The 23,357-nt window shown below is 40.9% G+C and overlaps 5 non-coding genes and 1 pseudogene across 5 annotated transcripts; 1 reads left to right on the forward strand and 5 right to left on the reverse strand.

Annotated features, from left to right (window-relative positions):
* Positions 1-736: 736 nt before the first annotated feature.
* On the reverse strand, positions 737-900 carry LOC134997219 (U1 spliceosomal RNA). The gene has a single exon (XR_010199764.1). It is a non-coding gene; the product is annotated as a U1 spliceosomal RNA (small nuclear RNA).
* A 150-nt stretch (positions 901-1,050) lies between these two features.
* Positions 1,051-1,214, reverse strand: LOC134997030 (U1 spliceosomal RNA). Its single transcript, XR_010199585.1, has one exon. It is a non-coding gene; the product is annotated as a U1 spliceosomal RNA (small nuclear RNA).
* Positions 1,215-1,888: 674 nt separating this feature from the next.
* Positions 1,889-2,051, reverse strand: LOC134997344 (U1 spliceosomal RNA). The gene has a single exon (XR_010199876.1). It is a non-coding gene; the product is annotated as a U1 spliceosomal RNA (small nuclear RNA).
* A 152-nt stretch (positions 2,052-2,203) lies between these two features.
* Positions 2,204-2,367, reverse strand: LOC134997025 (U1 spliceosomal RNA). The gene has a single exon (XR_010199581.1). It is a non-coding gene; the product is annotated as a U1 spliceosomal RNA (small nuclear RNA).
* A 12,274-nt stretch (positions 2,368-14,641) lies between these two features.
* LOC134997278 (U1 spliceosomal RNA) lies at positions 14,642-14,804 on the forward strand. Its single transcript, XR_010199823.1, has one exon. It is a non-coding gene; the product is annotated as a U1 spliceosomal RNA (small nuclear RNA).
* A 3,252-nt stretch (positions 14,805-18,056) lies between these two features.
* LOC134997445 (U1 spliceosomal RNA) lies at positions 18,057-18,235 on the reverse strand (annotated as a pseudogene).
* Between the last annotated feature and the right edge of the window lie 5,122 nt (positions 18,236-23,357).

The following is a 23,357-nucleotide window of genomic DNA, read 5'->3' on the forward strand; positions in this document are numbered from 1 at the left end:
TCAAACCCCCTCTTATGGTGTAGGGTACCTGGCCTACTCTGATGTAATCAGAGTTAGATTTGATTAAGTGATTTTATAAAAGAACAGCTAGGAAGCACAACTTAGCAGTGGGTTGCAGAGAAAAAGAAATACGCTTGCAGAAAAATCCAATTGAGTGATTAAACAGCTCTTCATTTTCTGGCTTTATTTTTATGCTAACTAATTTGTTCTCTGAAAAGTGTCCACAAAGCCAAGTATCTGATTAACACCTTTGTAGGGATGGTTTTTCACCTATTACTAAATTAAACTTGCTTCATTGGAAAGGCAGCAAGTGATGTCATCCAAGCAGTGGGTCAAAGTTGGCTTCAACCCTCGTCTGCTTATGAAAAGAGAAAAGGGATATGCAGGGCATGGCGGCCTTTTGCGACGCTTGGATGACCCCTAGTTCGCATTAAACACCCCCACCCTCCTTCGGTGTGGGGCTCATGTTGGCCATGCCCCAGCCCCTGAAGCATTCAAGCTGATTTCTTGCAGCAGCTAGGTACTGTAACAGCTCCAGAGCTGCTCTGTAAGGCAAGTAAAAGGGTGTGGGCCCTGCAGCACTACCTGTAGTTTGCATTGTGCATTGGAAGGCACAAAGTAAGCAGACGGGAGGAGAAGTCAGGATAGTGCACAAGGTTATAGAAGGGAGGGGCTCAAGAAAAGAGAAGTGGAAACAGACAGCATACTAGGCTGGAGAGAGACCTGAGACAAAGAGATCTGAATTATACGAGAGCCGTCCAGGGGAAACACAAATTATGCAGTCAAGTTTCCCACATTTGGGGAAATCGCAAGGGGCAGCACACCCAGAGTGCAATGGGTGAGCCTTGCCCTGGGAGAAGCACCTTCATGATCATAGTATCTCACCTGGCAGGTTAGTAGGAGTTGGGCTAGAGCTGGGGAGGGTCGCTGCTCGGGCACTACCTTTCAAGTGAAGGAGATCCAACTGAGGCAGCACAAGGGAACTCTCAAAAGAAGAACAAGGCTAGAGGAAGATCTGAGACAAAGAAATCTGACTTTACCAGAGCTGACCAGAGGAAAGCACAAACACAGTCCCCCACTACCACAAATAATGCAGTCGAGTTTCCCACATTTGGGGAAATCACAGGGGTCAGCATACCCAGAATGCAATGAATGAACCTCACCCTGGGAAAACAATCTTCATGACAATAGTATCTCCTATGCAAAATAAGTATGATTTGGGATAGGGCTGGGGAGGGCCGCTGCTCAGGCACATCTCTGTCAAGTAAAGGAGATTCAACTGAGGCAGCACAAGGGAACTCTCATCTGGGGACAACAACTGCAGGGAGAACACATATTTTCAGATGAACATGGGGTGGCAGAAGGCTGCCTAATACTGAAGCACCCCCAAACAACAAACCAAATGCAACAACTAGTGCAAGCATTCCTGGGGGATGGCCTGCAGCAGATGGATTTGAATATGGTGATGTCATCCAAGCAGTGGGTCAAAGTTGGCTTCAACCCTCGTCTGCATATGAAAAGAGAAAAGGAGCGTGCAGGGCATGGAGGCCTTTTGTGGTGCTTGGATGACCCCTAGTTCGCATTAAGCACCCCCACCCTCCTTCAGTGTGGGGCTCATGTTGGCCATTCCCCAGCCCCTGAAGTATTCAAGCTGATTTCTTGCAGCAGCTGGGCACTGTAACAGCTCCAGAGCTGCTCTGTAAAGCAAGTAAAAGGGTGTGGGCCCTGCAGCACTACCCGTAGTTTGCATTGTGCATTGGGAGGCACAAAGTAAGCAGACGGGAGGAGAAGTCAGGATAGTGCACAAGGGTATAGAAGGGAGGGGCTCAAGAAAAAAGAAGTGGAACCAGACAGCAAACTAGGCTGGAGAGAGACCTGAGACAAAGAGATCTGAATTACATGAGAGCCGACCAGGGAAAACTCAAATTATGCAGTCAAGTTTCCCACATTTGGGGAAATCGCAGGGGCAGCACACCCAGAGTGCAATGGGTGAGCCTTGCCCTGGGAGAAGCAACTTCATGATCATAGTATCTCACCTGGCAGGTAAGTAGGAGTTGGGCTAGAGCTGGGGAGGGTCGCTGCTCGGGCACCCCCCTGTCAAGTGAAGGAGATCCAACTGAGGCAGCACAAGGGAACTCTCGAAAGAAGAACAAGGCTAGAGGAAGATCTGAGACAAAGAAATCTGAATTTTACCAGAGCTGACCAGAGGAAAGCACAAACACAGTCCCCCACTACCACAAATAATGCAGTCGAGTTTCCCACATTTGGGGAAATCACAGGGGTCAGCATACCCAGAATGCAACGAATGAACCTCACCCTGGGAGAACAATCTTCATGACCATGGTATCTCCTATGCAAAATAAGTATGATTTGGGATAGGGCTGGGGAGGGCCGTTGCTCAGGCACATCTCTGTCAAGTAAGTTGCATTTGATTTGTTGTTTGGGGGTGCTTCAGTATTAGGCAGCCTTCTGCCCTACCATGTTCATCTGAAAATATGTGTTCTCCCTGCAGTTGTTGTCCCCAGATGAGAGTTCCCTTGTGCTGCCTCAGTTTAATCTCCTTTTGGAGAAGACCTCAATAAGATTGTAGCTGATCTGGCTACTGCTAAAACAGCTTGCCTACCTAGTATGACTCCTACCACGCAGAAGGCTAAAAGTACTTTTCTTGGCCCTTTCATCCTCCAGGTAAAGCGTACCCAAGGTCAGGCATACCCAAAGCAAGCTCATGTTTCCAGACCTGCCAAGCCCAGACTGAAGCAATCCTGGGCTGCCCATCAGCCTGCTTCCAAAACGGACAAGCCTGCCGCATGACGGTGCAGGCCTCCCTCTGGGGGATCCCAGGGTGGGGGGCCCGACTTCTAGGTTTGGCAAAGAAAGGTAAAATTCTAAGCTAGAGAATTCTGTTTGGAGCTCACCTTGTACTTTGTGAAGAAATAATCAGCATTGTGGCTGAGCAGATACATGTAGTGTGTGGCTGCAAACTGCATGGATCTGCTGCGTTGTAATGCTGATTCTTTTTTTTTGCAAAGTACCAATAGCTTCATATAATGTTCACAATTTTTATGCAGGATCAAATAGCTCAATAGGTAGGGTGTTTGATTAGAATTCAACAGGTTATAGGTTTGAATCCTGGGTATGGTAGTTTGAGATGTGTTATTTAATAAAGTATGTTGTTCTGACTGCCGGCATCCTATCACCTGGGATATCATACTAAATAAATGGAGTTGATCAAAAAAATTTTTTTTAACTAGGGACAATTTCCAGATACTTCTCTTTATAACTGAGATTGCCCCCTGGAACTTCACATCAGTTGACAACTATGCATGAGTGGGCAGTGCTTGCCCTGGATCTGTCCACCCATTTATGTGCCGCCATAAAATAAAGCATGACTAACAGTTATCCTGGGCGTACACTACACAATTATCTGTCAGGCTATCTATCCAGTCTGGATGGATGGAATGAAAATCTGGTAATGTATAGGAGCAAATGTCAATTAACCATTTGCTCCCAAACACTAGAAAAGTGGTCAAAAATGGTCATTACACAAATTGGTTAAACCCAAAATTTAACCAATTTGTTTAGGGGACCATTTTTGTCCATTTTTTAGTGTTTGAGAGTAAATCGTTGATGGTCATTTGCTCACATAGATAACCGGATTTCTATTCCAACCAGCCAGTGTTGGAGAGATGGTCTGCCAGATTACATAATGCATACCAGAGCCATAACTAGACTTTTTGGTGCCCTGTGACAGAGAATTATATGCCCTCCCCCCCATTTTTGCAATATGGACAAAAGGCGCATGCCTTGTGGGGAAGGGGCATAACAAGATTGGTCTCAGAGAAAGCACATGAGATATGAAGATATATCTAGTATACTTGACACTCAATGGTTTGTGGTTTTGCAGGGGTGCCCTCCTTAAATGCATATACAGTCACACATGGCATGTTTGTGTAAATGGCATATCAGCAGTCAGCACTAACTGGTGACATGCCATTTGTACAAGTAAGCCATGTGTGACTAATATATAAACATACTTTATTAAATAACACCTCAAACTATCATACCCAGGATTCAAACCTATAACCTGTTAAATTCTAATCAAACACCCTACCCATTGAGCTACTTGATCCTGCATCTATTCTAACCTCCAAAAACAGATTCAGTTGCATTTTCCAGCGTGTTTTGGATGCGCCTTTGCAAATGTCTTACATCGACAAACTTATTTAGTACTATTTTGCAAATAGGGTTACATTGTCGCAACATTGTGTTCCCTAATTGCTTGATTTTTTAAATGCAACAATTGATAAAAACACCTGATAACTGCTCTGCGGAGTCTTATTTTGTGTCTACTTCTTATCTACATTTAATTCCGTACCTCTAATCAAGGCATTTTTAAATGCTGGCGGCTGCCAGGACGTGAGGCCTACCTAGACTTTAGATCTGAATTTGAATGTACTTGTGAACTAACTTAATTTCCTACTTCTAAATTCATTCCTAAATTCACTACTTACATGAATCCTGTAGTTGGGCATTTTGGGACTTCGATTGTGGGCATTGTTTTGTGTCCAGACCAGCAGCAGGTGGTGTGCATTTGCTGGAAAGGCATCGAAGACCTCCGATATGCTGCATCTCCTGATGTGTGTCTCCCTCAAGTGGCTGTCAGCAAATGCATGCTAGACACCCCATTCCAAGCTGATTGTGACATCACGGAACATGCATCATAGAACAGGCATGCTAAAACATGGGTCTTCAACCTGCGACCCTCCAGCTGCTGTGGAACTACACATCCCAGCATGCCCTGCCTCAGTTTTAGCATACCTTATAGCAAAACTGTGGCAGGGCATGCTGGGATGTGTAGTTTCACAGCAGCTGGAGGGCCACAGGATGAAGACCCATGTGCTAGAGCCAAGCCGCAGGTACATTGAATGCTAGCAAGCTGAATATTTAAATCCTTTTTGTTCCGCAGCATTCCAATGCGGAAGATTCCATGGAACCAGAGATCCTTCCATTGAGAAGGACATGCTGCCTGGATGACTACACTGTGCAAATTAAATCACGGAGCCAGTTGGTTTGTGGGTGGCTCTGGTGACTGGGTGGTTGGGTGGGTGGTGTGTCGGAGGTGGAGCACATGCAAATGATTGTGTATCATCCAGCTAGTGAGAGTGAAAACTCATGCAGGAGTGTGCCTGCTTGTCAGTGGGTTATGCACCTTGCCAGACGTTAAATCTACATAGAGCAGCTGGAGGGGACAAGAGCATGTTTGCAAAATATAGATAGAAGAGCATATATGCTGGCGCATTCTCCATGATTGTGTCAGCTTATGTTTTGGTGCACTGCACTTTCCTCCACTAAGTTTTAGCCATTTTTGTTAAGCTCAAGTGTAGTTGCTTCTCGGCCTTTTGGCTGTGATCTTGTATTGTGGTTGAAGGGTCTGCTGGAGGGAGGGATTGCTTTCTTCATTGGCGAAAGACCAAAGATATTCCAGGATGGAAGGCTTGGGAACACTATCCGTTTTTCAATTGTGGAAGAGTTGAAAGACCGGATTGGACTACATTCTATAGTAAAGGATGTCTTTCTATTTATTAATCCTCCCCTTATATGTGTCAGTCTTTCAATAAAGCTTCGGGCTTGTGATTCCCTCACCCTCTTACACTCCACACCCATAGCCTTATTAACTGTTGTATTATTGTACAGTTTAAATGTATAGTGCAGTTCATGATTTATAGTGTAGGCTGGCCTGTGCTGTAGTTCTTGAACTGTACTATACCATCAGCATTTCTATTGTGTTTTGGCTGTGCCGCAACGCGGTACTTATGTGTGTAATGTTTATGTATGTTTTTTTGCTTCTTTATGTGCATCGGTCCTACAAGTACTGAAAGCTCTTCTCCCATCTCCCTTTTCTGAAAAGCCATTTAATATATGGTTCCCAGATAGGGGACATATCAGATATTGGATTTCAAAAGCATCAAATATCATACCACTTTTATTGCCATCAAAGATAAACATTGATTGTTTTCAGATATTGGCTTGAAAAAGCAGTCTTTATTGACATAAAAAAAACATACATAAACATTGCACACATAAATACAGTGTTGCAGCACAGCCAAAACACAATACAAATGCTGACGGTATAGTACAGTTCAAGAACTACAGCACAGGCCAGTCTACACTATAAATCACTTAAAGTACAATAACTTTTACCATTTTAATATGTTTTAATAGTATATTGACAGTATTGTTTTCTTTCAAAAATCCACTTAATTTTCTTTACCCTATTATTAAAATGGTAATTGACAAAAACAAACTACATTGTCACCAGAAGAGCAATACAAAATGTACAAGTGATATATTAAAATCATCTTTCCAGCTTGAATTTCAATGATGCATTGGGGCAACGATTTTGTGAGAAACATCTTCACCCTTAAATAAAGATTTTCTTAATTCCTTACCTGTGTGCTAATTAGATATCACCTTGTTTTCACATTAAACAGACTTCCACATGAGAAAGCAGCAAGGATGCAGTAGCGTTAATGTTTCCTGGTGTCAACCTGTATTATTTCAGTAGATATTGAAATGAGGATGCATCTTGCTGCCTTTCCAATGAAGCAAGTTTAATTTAGTAATAGGTGAAAAACCATCCCTACAAATATGTTAATCAGATACTTGGCTTTGTGGACTCTTTTCAGAGAACAAATTAGTTAGCATAAAAATAAAGCCAGAAAATGAAGAGCTGTTTAATCACTCAATTGGATTTTTCTGCCAGCATATTTCTTTTTCTCTGCAACCCACTGCTAAATTGTGCTTCCTAGCTGTTTTTATAAAATCACTGAATCAAATCTAACTCTGATTACATCAGAGAAGGCCAGGTACCCTACACCATAACAGGGGGTTTGAAATTTTGACTTGTCTACTTAAAGATCACCAAAATCTGATAACAAGGTCAATTAAGTCCCTGGGTGGGATTGAACCACCAACCTTTTGGTTAATAGCCTTACACACTAACTGATTGCGCCACAGCGACACTTTGCAAAAGTATATACTGACAAAGGCTAATAAGCATTCATCTAGAACGATTCCTAGAAACATTTTAAAAAGTCAATAATGTGGAGAGTTTTTGTAAGATGTTTCTTCCATCAACCAATGAAGAAACACATTGGTACTTTCCCATGATGAGTGAGTGCTTCAGGATCTCTTGCACTTACATGTGCAGCAGAGTACTGTAATGGAAGCATGCTGGGTCCATAACCCAGAGGTAGGCAGATTGAAACTATCCTCTGCTATATGCATTTTTTTTGTTAATTAAAGTAATCCAAAACTGGGATTGATATTTTTGCTCTTTTATTTTTACTTAAAGTACAATAACTTTTACCATTTTAATTTGTTTTAATAGTATATTGACAGTATTGTTTTCTTTCAAAAATCCAATTAATTTTCTTTACCCGATTATTAAAATGGTAATTGACAAAAACAAACTACATTGTCACCAGAAGAGCAATACAAAATGTACAAGTGATATATTAAAATCATCTTTCCAGCTTGAATTTCAATGATGCATTGGGGCAACGATTTTGTGAGAAACATCTTCACCCTTAAATAAAGATTTTCTTAATTCCTTACCTGTGTGCTAATTAGATATCACCTTGTTTTCACATTAAACAGACTTCCACATGAGAAAACAGCAAAGATGCAGTGGCGTTAATGTTTCCTGGTGTCAACCTGTATTATTTTCGTAGATATTGAAATGAGGATGCATCTTGCTGCCTTTCCAATGAAGCAAGTTTAATTTAGTAATAGGTGAAAAACCATCCCTACAAAGATGTTAATCAGATACTTGGCTTTGTGGACACTTTTCAGAGTACAAATTTGTTATCATAAAAATAAAGCCAGAAAATGAAGAGCTGTTTAATCACTCAATTGGATTTTTCTGCCAGCATTTTTCTTTTTCTCTGCAACCCACTGCTAAATTGTGCTTCCTAGCTGATTTTTTATAAAATCACTTAATCAAATCTAACTCTGATTACATCAGAGAAGGCCAGGTACCCTACACCATAAGAGGGGGTTTGCAATTTTGACTTGTCTACTTAAATATCACCAAAATCTGATCACAAGGTCAATTACGTCCCTGGGTGGGATTGAACCACCAACGTTTTGATTAATAGCTGAACACACTAACCGATTGCGCCACAGAGACACTTTGCAAAAAGTCCATACTGACAAAGACTAATAAGCATTCATTAGAACGTTTCCTAGAAAAACTTTAAAAAGTCAATAATCTGGAGAGTTTTTGTAAGATGTTTCTTCCAGCAACCAATGAAGAAACACATTGGTACTTTTGCATGATGAGTGAGTGCTTCAGGATCTCTTGCACTTACATGTGCAGCAGAGTACTGCAATGGAAGCATGCTGGGCCCATAACCCAGAGGTAGGCAGATTGAAACTATCCTTTGCTATATGCATTTTTTTTTTGTTCATTAAAGTAATCCAAAACTGGGATTGATATTTTAGCTTTTATTTTTACTTAAAGTACAATAACTTTTACCATTTTAATTTGTTTTAATAGTATATTGACAGTATTGTTTTCTTTCAAAAATCCACTTAATTTTCTTTACCCTATTATTAAAATGGTAATTGACAAAAACAAACTACATTGTCACCAGAAGAGCAATACAAAATGTACAAGTGATATATTAAAATCATCTTTCCAGCTTGAATTTCAATGATGCATTGGGGCAACGATTTTGTGAGAAACATCTTCACCCTTAAATAAAGATTTTCTTAATTCCTTACCTGTGTGCTAATTAGATATCACCTTGTTTTCACATTAAACAGACTTCCACATGAGAAAACAGCAAAGATGCAGTGGCGTTAATGTTTCCTGGTGTCAACCTGTATTATTTCCGTAGATATTGAAATGAGGATGCATCTTGCTGCCTTTCCAATGAAGCAAGTTTAATTTAGTAATAGGTGAAAAAACATCCCTACAAAGATGTTAATCAGATACTTGGCTTTGTGGACACTTTTCAGAGAACAAATTTGTTATCATAAAAATAAAGCCAGAAAATGAAGAGCTGTTTAATCACTCAATTGGATTTTTCTGCCAGCATTTTTCTTTTTCTCTGCAACCCACTGCTAAATTGTGCTTCCTAGCTGTTTTTTTATAAAATCACTTAATCAAATCTGATTACATCAGAGAAGGCCAGGTACCCTACACCATAAGAGGGGGTTTGCAATTTTGACTTGTCTACTTAAATATCACCAAAATCTGATTACAAGGTCAATTACGTCCCTGGGTGGGATTGAACCACCAACCTTTTGATTCATAGCTGAACACACTATCCGATTGCGCCACAGAGACACTTTGCGAAAAGTACATACTGACAAAGATTAATAAGCATTCATCTAGAACGTTTCCTAGAAAAACTTTAAAAAGTCAATAATCTGGAGAGTTTTTGTAAGATGTTTCTTCCGGCAACCAATGAAGAAACACATTGGTACTTTCGCATGATGAGTGAGTGCTTCAGGATCTCTTGCACTTACATGTGCAGCAGAGTACTGCAATGGAAGCATGCTGGGCCCATAACCCAGAGGTAGGCAGATTGAAACTATCCTTTGCTATATGCATTTTTTTTTTGTTCATTAAAGTAATCCAAAACTGGGGTTGATATTTTAGCTTTTATTTTTACTTAAAGTACAATAACTTTTACCATTTTAATTTGTTTTAATAGTATATTGACAGTATTGTTTTCTTTCAAAAATCCAATTAATTTTCTTTACCCGATTATTAAAATGGTAATTGACAAAAACAAACTACATTGTCACCAGAAGAGCAATACAAAATGTACAAGTGATATATTAAAATCATCTTTCCAGCTTGAATTTCAATGATGCATTGGGGCAACGATTTTGTGAGAAACATCTTCACCCTTAAATAAAGATTTTCTTAATTCCTTACCTGTGTGCTAATTAGATATCACCTTGTTTTCACATTAAACAGACTTCCACATGAGAAAACAGCAAAGATGCAGTGGCGTTAATGTTTCCTGGTGTCAACCTGTATTATTTCCGTAGATATTGAAATGAGGATGCATCTTGCTGCCTTTCCAATGAAGCAAGTTTAATTTAGTAATAGGTGAAAAACCATCCCTACAAAGATGTTAATCAGACACTTGGCTTTGTGGACACTTTTCAGAGAACAAATTAGTTAGAATAAAAATAAAGCCAGAAAATGAAGAGCTGTTTAATCACTCAATTGGATTTTTCTGCCAGCATATTTCTTTTTCTCTGCAACCCACTGCTAAATTGTGCTTCCTAGCTGTTTTTTTATAAAATCACTTAATCAAATCTAACTCTGATTACATCAGAGAAGGCCAGGTACCCTACACCATAAGAGGGGGTTTGAAATTTTGACTTGTCTACTTAAAGATCACCAAAATCTGATAACAGGGTCAATTACATCCCTGGGTGGGATTGAACCACCAACCCTTTGATTAATAACCAAACACACTAACCGATTGCGCCACAGAGACACTTTGCAAACTTACATACTGACAAAGGCTAATAAGCATTCATCTAGAACGTTTCCTAGAAAAACTTTAAAAAGTCAATAATCTGGAGAGTTTTTGTAAGATGTTTCTTCCATCAACCAACGAAGAAACACATTGGTACTTTCCCATGATGAGTGAGTGCTTCAGGATCTCTTGCACTTACATGTGCAGCAGAGTACTGCATTGGAAACATGCTGGGCCCATAACCCAGAGGTAGGCAGATTGAAACTATCCTCTGCTATATGCATTTTTTATTGTTAATTAAAGTAATCCAAAACTGGGATTGATATTTTTGCTCTTTTATTTTTACTTAAAGTACAATAACTTTTACCATTTTAATTTGTTTTAATAGTATATTGACAGTATTGTTTTCTTTCAAAAATCCACTTAATTTTCTTTACCCTATTATTATAATGGTAATTGACAAAAACAAACTACATTGTCACCAGAAGAGCAATACAAAATGTACAAGTGATACATTAAAATCATCTTTCCAGCTTGAATTTCAATGATGCATTGGGGCAACGATTTTGTGAGAAACATCTTCACCCTTAAATAAAGATTTTCTTAATTCCTTACCTGTGTGCTAATTAGATATCACCTTGTTTTCACATTAAACAGACTTCCACATGAGAAAACAGCAAAGATGCAGTGGCGTTAATGTTTCCTGGTGTCAACCTGTATTATTTCCGTAGATATTGAAATGAGGATGCATCTTGCTGCCTTTCCAATGAAGCAAGTTTAATTTAGTAATAGGTGAAAAACCATCCCTACAAAGATGTTAATCAGACACTTGGCTTTGTGGACACTTTTCAGAGAACAAATTTGTTAGCATAAAAATAAAGCCAGAAAATGAAGAGCAGTTTAATCACTCAATTGGATTTTTCTGCCAGCATATTTCTTTTTCTCTGCAACCCACTGCTAAATTGTGCTTCCTAGCTGTTTTTTTATAAAATCACTTAATCAAATCTAACTCTGATTACATCAGAGTAGGCCAGGTACCCTACACCATAAGAGGGGGTTTGAAATTTTGACTAGTCTACTTAAAGATCACCAAAATCTGATAACAAGGTCAATTACATCCCTGGGTGGGATTGAACCACCAACCCTTTTATTAATAACCAAACACACTAACCGATTGCGCCACAGAGACACTTTGCAAACTTCCATACTGACAAAGGCTAATAAGCATTCATCTAGAACGTTTCCTAGAAAAACTTTAAAAAGTCAATAATCTGGAGAGTTTTTGTAAGATGTTTCTTCCATCAACCAACGAAGAAACACATTGGTACTTTCCCATGATGAGTGAGTGCTTCAGGATCTCTTGCACTTACATGTGCAGCAGAGTACTGCATTGGAAACATGCTGGGCCCATAACCCAGAGGTAGGCAGATTGAAACTATCCTCTGCTATATGCATTTTTTATTGTTAAAGTAATCCAAAACTGGGATTGATATTTTTGCTCTTTTATTTTTACTTAAAGTACAATAACTTTTACCATTTTAATTTGTTTTAATAGTATATAGACAGTATTGTTTTCTTTCAAAAATCCAATTAATTTTCTTTACCCTATTATTATAATGGTAATTGACAAAAACAAACTACATTGTCACCAGAAGAGCAATACAAAATGTACAAGTGATATATTAAAATCATCTTTCCAGCTTGAATTTCAATGATGCATTGGGGCAACGATTTTGTGAGAAACATCTTCACCCTTAAATAAAGATTTTCTTAATTCCTTACCTGTGTGCTAATTAGATATCACCTTGTTTTCACATTAAACAGACTTCCACATGCGAAAGCAGCAAGGATGCAGTGGCGTTAATGTTTCCTGGTGTCAACCTGTATTATTTCCGTAGACATTGAAATGAGGATGCATCTTGCTGCCTTTCCAATGAAGCAAGTTTAATTTAGTAATAGGTGAAAAACCATCCCTACAAAGGTGTTAATCAGAGACTTGGCTTTGTGGACACTTTTCAGAGAACAAATTTGTTAGCATAAAAATAAAGCCAGAAAATGAAGAGCTGTTTAATCACTCAATTGGATTTTTTTGCCAGCATATTTCTTTTTCTCTGCAACTCACTGCTAAATTGTGCTTCCTAGCTGTTTTTATAAAATCACTGAATCAAATCTAACTCTGATTACATCAGAGAAGGCCAGGTACCCTACACCATAACAGGGGGTTTGAAATTTTGACTTGTCTACTTAAAGATCACCAAAATCTGATAACAAGGTCAATTACGTCCCTGGGTGGGATTGAACCACCAACCTTTTGGTTAATAACCATACACACAGACTGATTGCGCCACAGCGACACTTTGCGAAAGTACATACTGACAAAGTCTAATAAGCATTCATCTAGAACGTTTCCTAGAAACATTTTAAAAAGTCAATAATGTGGAGAGTTTTTGTAAGATGTTTCTTCCATCAACCAATGAAGAAACACATTGGAACTTTCCCATGATAAGTGAGTGCTTCAGGACCTCTTGCACTTACATGTGCAGCAGAGTACTGTAATGGAAGCATGCTGGGTCCATAACCCAGAGGTAGGCAGATTGAAACTATCCTCTGCTATATGCATTTTTTTTTGTTAATTAAAGTAATCCAAAACTGGGATTGATATTTTTGCTCTTTTATTTTTACTTAAAGTACAATAACTTTTACCATTTTAATTTGTTTTAATAGTATATTGACAGTATTGTTTTCTTTCAAAAATCCAATTAATTTTCTTTACCCGATTATTAAAATGGTAATTAACAAAAACAAACTACATTGTCACCAGAAGAGCAATACAAAATGTACAAGTGATATATTAAAATCATCTTTCCAGCTTGAATTTCAATGATGCATTGGGGCAACGATTTTGTGAGAAACATCTTCACCCTTTAATAAAGATTTTCTTAATTCCTTACCTGTGTGCTAATTAGATATCACCTTGTTTTCACATTAAACAGACTTCCACATGAGAAAGCAGCAAGGATGCAGTGGCGTTAATGTTTCCTGGTGTCAACCTGTATTATTTCAGTAGATATTGAAATGAGGATGCATCTTGCTGCCTTTCCAATGAAGCAAGTTTAATTTAGTAATAGGTGAAAAACCATCCAAGAGCTGTTTAATCACTCAATTGGATTTTTTTGCCAGCATATTTGTTTTTCTCTGCAACCCACTGCTAAATTGTGCTTCCTAGCTGTTTTTATAAAATCACTGAATCAAATCTAACTCTGATTACATCAGAGAAGTCTAAATACCTAACACCATAACAGGGGGTTTGAAATTTTGACTTGTCTACTTAAAGATCACCAAAATCTGATAACAAAGTCAATTACATCCCTAGGTGGGATTGAACCACCAACCTTTTGATTAATAGCCATACACACTAACTGATTGCGCCACAGCGACACTTTGCAAAATTACATACTGACAAAGGCTAATAAACAATCATCTAGAACGTTTCCTAGAAAAACTTTAAAAAGTCAATAATCTGGAGTGTTTTTGTAAGATGTTTCTGCCATCAACCAATGAAGAAACACATTGGTACTTTCCGATGATGAGTGAGTGCTTCAGGATCTCTTGCACTTACATGTGCAGCAGAGTACTGCAATGGAAGCATGCTGGGCCCATAACCCAGAGGTAGAAAGATTGAAACTATCCTCTGCTATATGCATTTTTTTTGTTAATTAAAGTAATCCAAAACTGGGATTGATATTTTTGCTCTTTTATTTTTACTTAAAGTACAATAACTTTTACCATTTTAATTTGTTTTAATAGTATATTGACAGTATTGTTTTCTTTCAAAAATTCACTTAATTTTCTTTTCTGTGTGCTAATTAGATATCACCTTGTTTTCACATTAAATAGACTTCCACATGAGAAAGCAGCAAGGATGCAGTGGCGTTAATGTTTCCTGGTGGTAGTGGGGGACTGTGTTTGTGCTTTCCTCTGGTCAGCTCTGGTAAAAGTCAGATTTCTTTGACTCAGATCTTCCTCTAGCCTTGTTCTTCTTTCGAGAGTTCCCTTGTGCTGCCTCAGTTGGATTTCCTTCACTTGACAGGGGGGTACCCGAGCAGCGACCTTCCCCAGCTCTAGCCCAACTCCTACTTACCTGCCAGGTGAGATACTATGATCATGAAGGTGCTTCTCCCAGGGAAAGGCTCACCCATTGCACTCTGGGTGTGCTGCTCCTGCGATTTCCCCAAATGTGGGAAACTTGACTGCATAATTTGTGTTTCCCCTGGTCGGCTCTAGTATAATTCAGATCTCTTTGTCTCAGGTCTCTCTCCAGCCTAGTTTGCTGTCTGTTTCCACTTCTTTTTTACTTAAACCGCTCCCTTCTATGCCCTTGCGCACCTTAATTAAATCTAACTCTGATTACGTCAGAGAAGGCCAGGTACCCTACACCATAAGAGGGGGTTTGAAATTTTGACTTGTCTACTTAAAGATCACCAAAATCTGATCACAAGGTCAATTACATCACTGGGTGGGAACCTTTTGGTTAATAGCCCATGTAAGTGCAAGAGATCCTGAAGCACTCACTCATCATGGGAATGTACCAATGTGTTTCTTACTAAAATTCTCCAGATTATTGACTTTTTAAAGTTTTTCTAGGAAACGTTCTAGATGAATGCTTATTAGCCTTTGTCAGTATGTACTTTTGCAAAGTGTCGCTGTGGCGCAATCAGTTAGTGTGTATGGCTATTAACCTAAAGGTTGGTGATTCAATCCCACAGAGGGATGTAATAGACCTTGTTATCAGATTTTGGTGATCTTTAAGTAGACAAGTCAAAATTTCAAACCCCCTCTTAAGGTGTAGGGTACCCGGCCTTCTCTGATGTAATCAGAATTAGATTTGATTAAGTGATTTTATAAAAAACAGCTAGGAAGCACAATTTAGCAGTGGGTTGCAGAGAAAAAAAACTATGCTGGCAGAAAAGTCCAATTGAGTGATTAAACAGCTCTTCATTTTCTGATTTTATGTTTATTCTAACAAATTTGCTCTCTGAAAAGTGTCCACAAAGCCAAGTCTCTGATTAACACCTTTGTAGGAATGGTTTTTCACCTATTACTGAATTAAACTTGCTTCATTGGAAAGGCAGCAAGATGCATCCTCATTTCAATGTCTACTGAAATAATACAGGTTGACACCAGGAAACATAAACGTCACTGCATCCTTGCTGCTTCCTCATGGGGAAGTCTGTTTAATGTGAAAACAAGGTGATATCTAATCAGCACACAGGTAAGGAATTAAGAAAATCTTTCTTTATGGGTGAAGATGTTTCTCACAAAATTGTTGCACCAAGGCATCATTGAAATTCAAGCTGGAAAGATGATTTTAATATATCACTTGTACATTTTGTACTGCTCTTCTGGTGACAATGTAGATTGTTTTTGTCAATTACCATTTTAATAATCGGGTAAAGAAAATTAATTGGATTTTTGAAAGAAAACAATACTGTCAATATACTATTAAAACAAATTAAAATGGTAAAAGTTATTGTACTTTAAGTAAAAATAAAAGAGCAAAAATATCAATCCCAGTTTTGGATTACTTTAATTAATAAAAACAATGCATATAGCAGAGGATAGTTTCAATCTGCCTACCTCTGGGTTATGGACCCAGCATGCTTCCATTACAGTACTCTGCTGCACATGTAAGTGCAAGAGATCCTGAAGCACTCACTCATCATAGGAAAGTACCAATGTGTTTCTTCATTGGTTGATGGAAGAAACATCTTACAAAAACTCTCCACATTATTGACTTTTTAAAATGTTTCTAGGAAACGTTCTAGATGAATGCTTATTAGCCTTTGTCAGTATGTACTTTTGAAAAGTGTCGCTGTGGCGCAATCAGTTAGTGTATAAGGCTATTAACCAAAAGGTTGGTGGTTCAATCCCACCCAGGGACAAAATTGACCTTGTTATCAGATTTTGGTGATCTTTAAGTAGACAAGTCAAAATTTCAAACCCCCTCTTATGGTGTAGGGTACCTGGCCTTCTCTGATGTAATCAGAGTTAGATTTGATTAAGTGATTTTATAAAAAAACAGCTAGGAAGCACAATTTAGCAGTGGGTTGCAGAGAAAAAGAAAAATGCTGGCAGAAAAATCCAATTGAGTGATTAAACAGCTCTTCATTTTCTGGCTTTATTTTTATGCTAACAAATTTGTTCTCTGAAAAGTGTCCACAAAGCCAAGTCTCTGATTAACACCTTTGTAGGGATGGTTTTTAACCTATTACTAAATTAAACTTGCTTCATTGGAAAGGCAGCAAGATGCATCCTCATTTCAATGTCTACTGAAATAATACAGGTTGACACCAGGAAACATTAAAGCCACTGCATCCTTGCTGCTTTCTCATGTGGAAGTCTGTTTAATGTGAAAACAAGGTGATATCTAATTAGCACACAGGTAGGGAATTAAGAAAATCTTTATTTAAGGGTGAAGATGTTTCTCACAAAATCGTTACCTCAATGCATCATTGAAATTCAAGCTGAAAAGATGATTTTAATATATCACTTGTACATTTTGTATTGCTCTTCTGGTGACAATGTAGTTTGTTTTTGTCAATTACCATTTTAATAATAGGGTAAAGAAAATTAAGTGGATTTTTGAAAGAAAACAATACTGTCAATATACTATTAAAACAAATTAAAACGGTAAAAGTTATTGTACTTTAAGTAAAAATAAAAGAGCCAAAATATCAATCCCAGTTTTGGATTACTTTAATTAACAAAAAAAATGCATATAGCAGAGGACAGTTACAATCTGCCTACCTCTTGGTTATAGGCCCAGCATGCTTCCATTGTAGTCCTTTGCTGCACATGTAAGTGCAAGAGATCCTGAAGCACTCACTCATCATGGGAAAGTACCAATGTGTTTCTTCATTGGTTGATGGAAGGAACATCTTACAAAAACTCTCCAGATTATTGACTTTTTAAAGTTTTTCTAGGAAACGTTCTAGATGAATGCTTATTAACCTTTGTCAGTATGTACTTTCGCAAAGTGTCTCTGAGGCGCAAACAGTTAGCGTGTTCAGTTGTTAACCAAAAGGTTGGTGGTTCAATCCCACCTAGGTACGTAATTGACCTCGTTATCAGATTTTGGTGATCTTTAAGTAGACAAGTAAAAATTTCAAACCACCTCTTATGGTGTAGGGTACCTGGCCTTCTCTGATGTAATCAGAGTTAGATTTGATTAAGTGATTTTATAAAAAAAACAGCCACGAAGCACAATTTAGCAGTGGGTTGCAGAGAAAAAGAAATATGCTGGCAGAAAAATCCAATTGAGTGATTAAACAGCTCTTCATTTTCTGGCTTTATTTTTATGCTAACAAATTTGTGCTCTGAAAAGTGTCCACAAAGCCAAGTATCTGATTAACACCTTTGTAGGGATGGTTTTTCACCTATTATTAAATTAAACTTGCTTCATTGGAAAGGCAGCAAGTGATGTCATCCAAGCAGTGGGTCAAAGTTGGCTTCAAACCTCGTCTGCTTATGAAAAGAGAAAAGGGGTATGCAGGGCATGGCGGCCTTTTGCGGTGCTTGGATGACCCCTAGTTCGCATTAAATAATGCAGTCGAGTTTCCCACATTTGGGGAAATCACAGGGGTCAGCATACCCAGAATGCAATGAATGAACCGCACCCTGGGAGAACAGTCTTCATGACCATGGTATCTCCTATGCAAAATAAGTATGATTTGGGATAGGGCTGGGGAGGGCCGCTGCTCAGGCACATCTCTGTCAAGTAAAGGAGATTCAACTGAGGCAGCACAAGGGAACTCTCATCTGGGGACAACAACTGCAGAGAGAACACATATTTTCAGATGAACATGGGAGGGCAGAAGGCTGCCTAATACTGAAGCACCCCCAAACAACAAACCAAATGCAACAACTAGTGCAAGCATTCCTGGGGGAAGGCCTGCAGCAGATGGATTTGCATATGGCGATGTCATCCAAGCAGTGGGTCAAAGTTGGCTTCAACCCTCGTCTGCATATGAAAAGAGAAAAGTGGCGTGCAGGGCATGGCGGCCTTTTGCGGCACTTGAGTGACCCCTAGTTCGCATTAAACACCTCCACCCTCCGTCGGTGTGGGGCTCATGTTGGATATGCCCCAGCCCCTGAAGCATTCAAGCTGATTTCTTGCAGCAGCTGGGCACTGTAACAGCTCCAGAGCTGCTCTGTAAGGCAAGTAAAAGGGTGTGGGCCCTGCAGCACTACCTGTAGTTCGCATTGTGCGAGACCCCTAGTTCGCATTAAACACCTCCACCCTCCTTCGGTGTGGGGCTCATGTTGGCCATGCCCCAGCCCCTGAAGCATTCACGCTGATTTCTTGCAGCAGCTGGGCACTGTAACAGCTCAAGAGCTGCTCTGTAAGGCAAGTAAAAGGGTGTGGGCCCTGCAGCACTACCTGTAGTTTGCATTGTGCATTGGAAGGCACAAAGTAAGCAGACGGGAGGAGAAGTCAGGATAGTGCACAAGGGTATAGACGGGAGGGGCTCAAGAAAAAAGAAGTGGAAACAGACAGCAAACTAGGCTTCCAATGCACAATGCAAACTACAGGTAGTGCTGCAGGGCCCACACCCTTTTACTTGCCTTACAGAGCAGCTCTGGAGCTGTTTAATCACTCAATTGGATTTTTCTGCCAGCATAATTTTTCTCTTACGTCCTAGAGGATGCTGGGGACTCCGTAAGGACCATGGGGGATAGACGGGCTCCGCAGGAGACATGGGCACTTAAAGAAAGACTTTAGATCTGGGTGTGCACTGGCTCCTCCCTCTATGCCCCTCCTCCAGACCTCAGTTTACTACTGTGCCCAGAGGAGACTGGGTGCTTTTCAGGGAGCTCTCCTGAGTTTCCTGACAGAAAGTATATTTGTTAGATTTTTTTATTTTCAGGGAGCCTGCTGGCAACAGACTCCCTGCATCGAGGGGCGGAGGGGAGAGATGCACACCTACTTCTGTGAGTTGATAGGCTCTGCTTCTTAGGCTACTGTACAGCATTAGCTCCAGAGGGATCGGTACGCAGGTCTCACCCTCGCCGTCCGTCCCAGAGCCGCGCCGCCGTCCCCCTCGCAGAACCGGAAGATAGAAGCCGGGTGAGTATGAGAAGAAAAGAAGACTTCAGAGCCGGCGGAAGACTTCATGATCTTCACTGAGGTAACGCACAGCAGTAAAGCTGTGCTCCATTGCTCCCATACACCTCACACACGGCAGTCAGTGTAAGGGTGAAGGGCTCAGGGGAGACGCCCTGGGCAGCAATATAGACCTCTCTTTGGCAAAATAAATATATATGCAGCTAGGCACTGTATATATATATATAAGAGCCCCCGCCATTTTTTTACTATATTTGAGCGGGACAGAAGCCCGTCGCTGAAGGGGTGGGGCTTCTCCCTCAGCACTCACCAGCACCATTTTCTCCACAGCACCGCTGAGGGGAAGCTCCACGGACTCTCCCCTGCTTATACCACGGTAGAAAGAGGGTCTTAAAGAAGAGGGGGGCACATAATTAGGCGCATATATATATGGAAATACAGCGCTACTGGGTAAACATAAAATTATTGTGTTTTTTTCCTGGGTCATATAGCGCTGGGGTGTGTGCTGGCATACTCTCTCTCTCTGTCTCTCCAAAGGGCCTTGTTGGGGAACTGTCCTCAGATAAGAGGATTCCCTGAGTGTATGGTGTGTCGGTACACGTGTGTCGACATGTCTGAGGTAGAAGGCTCTCCTAGAGAGGAGCAGGAGCAAATTAATGTGGTGTCTCCATCGACAACGCCGACACCTGACTGAATGGATATGTGAAATGTTTTATGTGCTAATGTAAACTTATTACACAAGAGATTAGACAAAGCTGAAGCTAGGGAACAGTCAGGGAGTCAACCCATGCCTGTCCCTATGTCGCAGGGACCTTCGGGGTCTCAAAAGCGCCCACTATCCCAAATAGTTGACACAGATACCGACACGGATTCTGACTCCAGTGTCGACTACGATGATGCAAAGTTACAGCCAAAATTGGCTAAATGTATTCGATATATGATTATTGCAATAAAAGATGTTTTGCACATCACAGAGTCCCCTGTCCCTGACACGAGGGTACACATGTATAAGGGAAAGAAACCTGAGATAACCTTTCCCCCCTCACATGAGTTGAACGAATTATGTGAAAAAGCTTGGGAATCTCCAGACAAAAAGCTGCAGATTCCCAAAAGGATTCTTATGGCGTATCCTTTCCCGCCAATGGACAGGATACGGTGGGAATCCTCCCCTAGGGTGGATAAAGCATTGACACGCTTATCCAAAAAGGTAGCGCTGCCATCCCAGGATACGGCTACCATCAGGGACCATGCTGACCGCAAGCAGGAGGTTACCCTAAAGTCCATTTACACACATTCTGGTACCTTACTCAGACCGGCAATTGCGTCGGCCGGGGTTGTAGCGCGGTGGCAGCATGGACAGATACCTTTTCAGCAGAGATTGAGACCCTAGATAAGGATGCTATGTTATTGACCATAGGGCATATAAAAGATGCTGTCCTATATATGAGAGATGCTCAAAGTGACATTAGTCTACTGGGTTCTAGAATAAACGCTATGTCGATTTCTGCTAGACGAGTCCTATGGACCCGGCAATGGACAGGTGATGCCGACTCAAAAAGGCATATGGAGGTTTTACCTTACAGGGGTGAGGAATTGTTTGGGGAAGGTCTCTCGGACCTAGTCTCCACAGCTACAGCTGGTAAATCAAATTTTTTGCCTTATATTCCCTCACAGCCTAAGAAAGCACCATATTATCAAATGCAGTCCTTTCGATCACAGAGAAACAAGAAAGTACGAGGTGCGTCCTTTCTTGCCAGAGGTAAGGGCAGAGGGAAGAAGCTGCACAACACAGCTAGTTCCCAGGAACAGAAGTCCTCCCCGGCCTCTACAAAATCCACCGCATGACGCTGGGGCTCCGCTAAAGGAGTCCGCCCAGTTGGGGGCACGTCTTCGAGTTTTCAGCCACATCTGGGTTCATTCGCAGGTGGATCCCTAGGCAATAGAAATTGTTTCTCAGGGTTACAAGCTGAAATTCGAAGAGGTGCCTCCTCGCCGGTTTTTCAAATCGGCCCTACCATCTTCTCCCCAGGAAAGGGAGATAGTGTTAAATGCAATTCACAAATTGTATCTTCAACAGGTGGTGGTCAAGGTTCCCCTGCTTCAACAAGGAAAGGGAAATTATTCGACCCTGTTTGTAGTCCCAAAACCGGACGGTTTGGTCAGACCCATATTAAATTTAAAATCCCTGAACCTATACTTGAAAAGGTTCAAGTTCAAGATGGAATCGCTAAGAGCGGTCATCGCCAGCCTAGAAGGGGGGGATTTTATGATATCTCTGGACATAAAGGATGCATACCTTCATGTACTCATTTATCCACCTCATCAGGCGTACCTAAGATTTGCGGTACAGTATTGTCATTACCAATTTCAGACGTTGCCGTTTGGTCTCTCCAGAATTTTCTCCGAGAATTTTCACCAAGGTAATGACGGAAATTATGGTGCTCCTGCGAAAGCAAGGTGTCACAATTATCCCGTACTTGAACGATCTCCTCATAAAAGCGAGATCAAGAGAGCAGTTGCTGAACAGCGTATAACTTTCACTGAAGGTGTTACAGCAACACGGCTGGATTCTCAATATCCCGAAGTCGCAGTTGGTTCCTACGACTCGTCTGACTTTGCTTGGGCATTATTCTGGATACGGACCAGAAAAGGGGTTATCTTCCGATAGAAAAGGCCCAGGAACTCATGACTCTGGTCAGGAACCTATTGAAACCAAAACAGGTGTCAGTGCATCACTGCACTCGAGTCCTGGGAATGATGGTGGCATCATACGAGGCCATTCCCTTTGGCAGGTTCCATGCGAGGATCTTGCAATGGGACCTACTGGACAAGTGGTCCGGGTCACATCTACAGATTCATCAGTTGATCACCCTGTCCCCCAGGGCCAGGGTATCTCTCCTGTGGTGGCTGCAGAGTGCTCACCTTCTAGAGGGCCGCAGGTTCGGCATTCAGGACTGGATCCTGGTGACCACGAACGCGAGCCTCCGAGGTTGGGGAGCAGCCACACAGGGAAGAAATTTCCAAGGTCTTTGGTCAAGTCAGGAGACTTGTCTTCACATCAACATCCTGGAGCTAAGGGCCATATACAACGCCCTATGTCAAGCGGAGACCTTACTTCGCGACCAACCAGTTCTGATCCAGTCAGACAACGTCACCGCAGTAGTTCATGTAAACCGCCAAGGCGGCACAAGGAGCAGAGTGGCGATGGCGGAAGCCACCAGAATTCTTCGCTGGGCGGAGAATCATGTAAGCTGTCAAAGTCAGAAAAATATCACGATGCACACTGCCATATTTGCACCTCATATGTGTCCCTGCTGCGCATGCGTGCGCTCTCCCGTGCGTGCGCATACTCGCTGTTGCGGGCACCCGCAGGCGCACGGTATGCGCATTTACGGTAGAGATTGTGTGCGTCTAGCGGGCAACTCTTTCGTTACATATTTTCACCATATAATGCATTTTGTAGATTATGGTCCCTTTGATAGATTCTGAAAGTTTAGTTAATGTAGTATGTTCCTGGACAGAGAGATCCCTCATTGTTTGATACGAAGGGTCAGACAGGAGTAATACAGTGGTGTTTAGTATCCATCGGAAGAGTATTTAATTAGCAATATTCCGGTGTTGGTTTGAAGCGGATCAATCGCTCGTGCGAATAGTTATGGACATAAGAAGTTTATGAACATTTACTGTATTTGCACTTACTTATCCATGCGGCGGGAAACCCAGTT

This window comes from Pseudophryne corroboree, unplaced genomic scaffold (genome assembly GCF_028390025.1).
Source record: "Pseudophryne corroboree isolate aPseCor3 unplaced genomic scaffold, aPseCor3.hap2 scaffold_144, whole genome shotgun sequence".
Taxonomy (NCBI): domain Eukaryota; kingdom Metazoa; phylum Chordata; class Amphibia; order Anura; family Myobatrachidae; genus Pseudophryne; species Pseudophryne corroboree.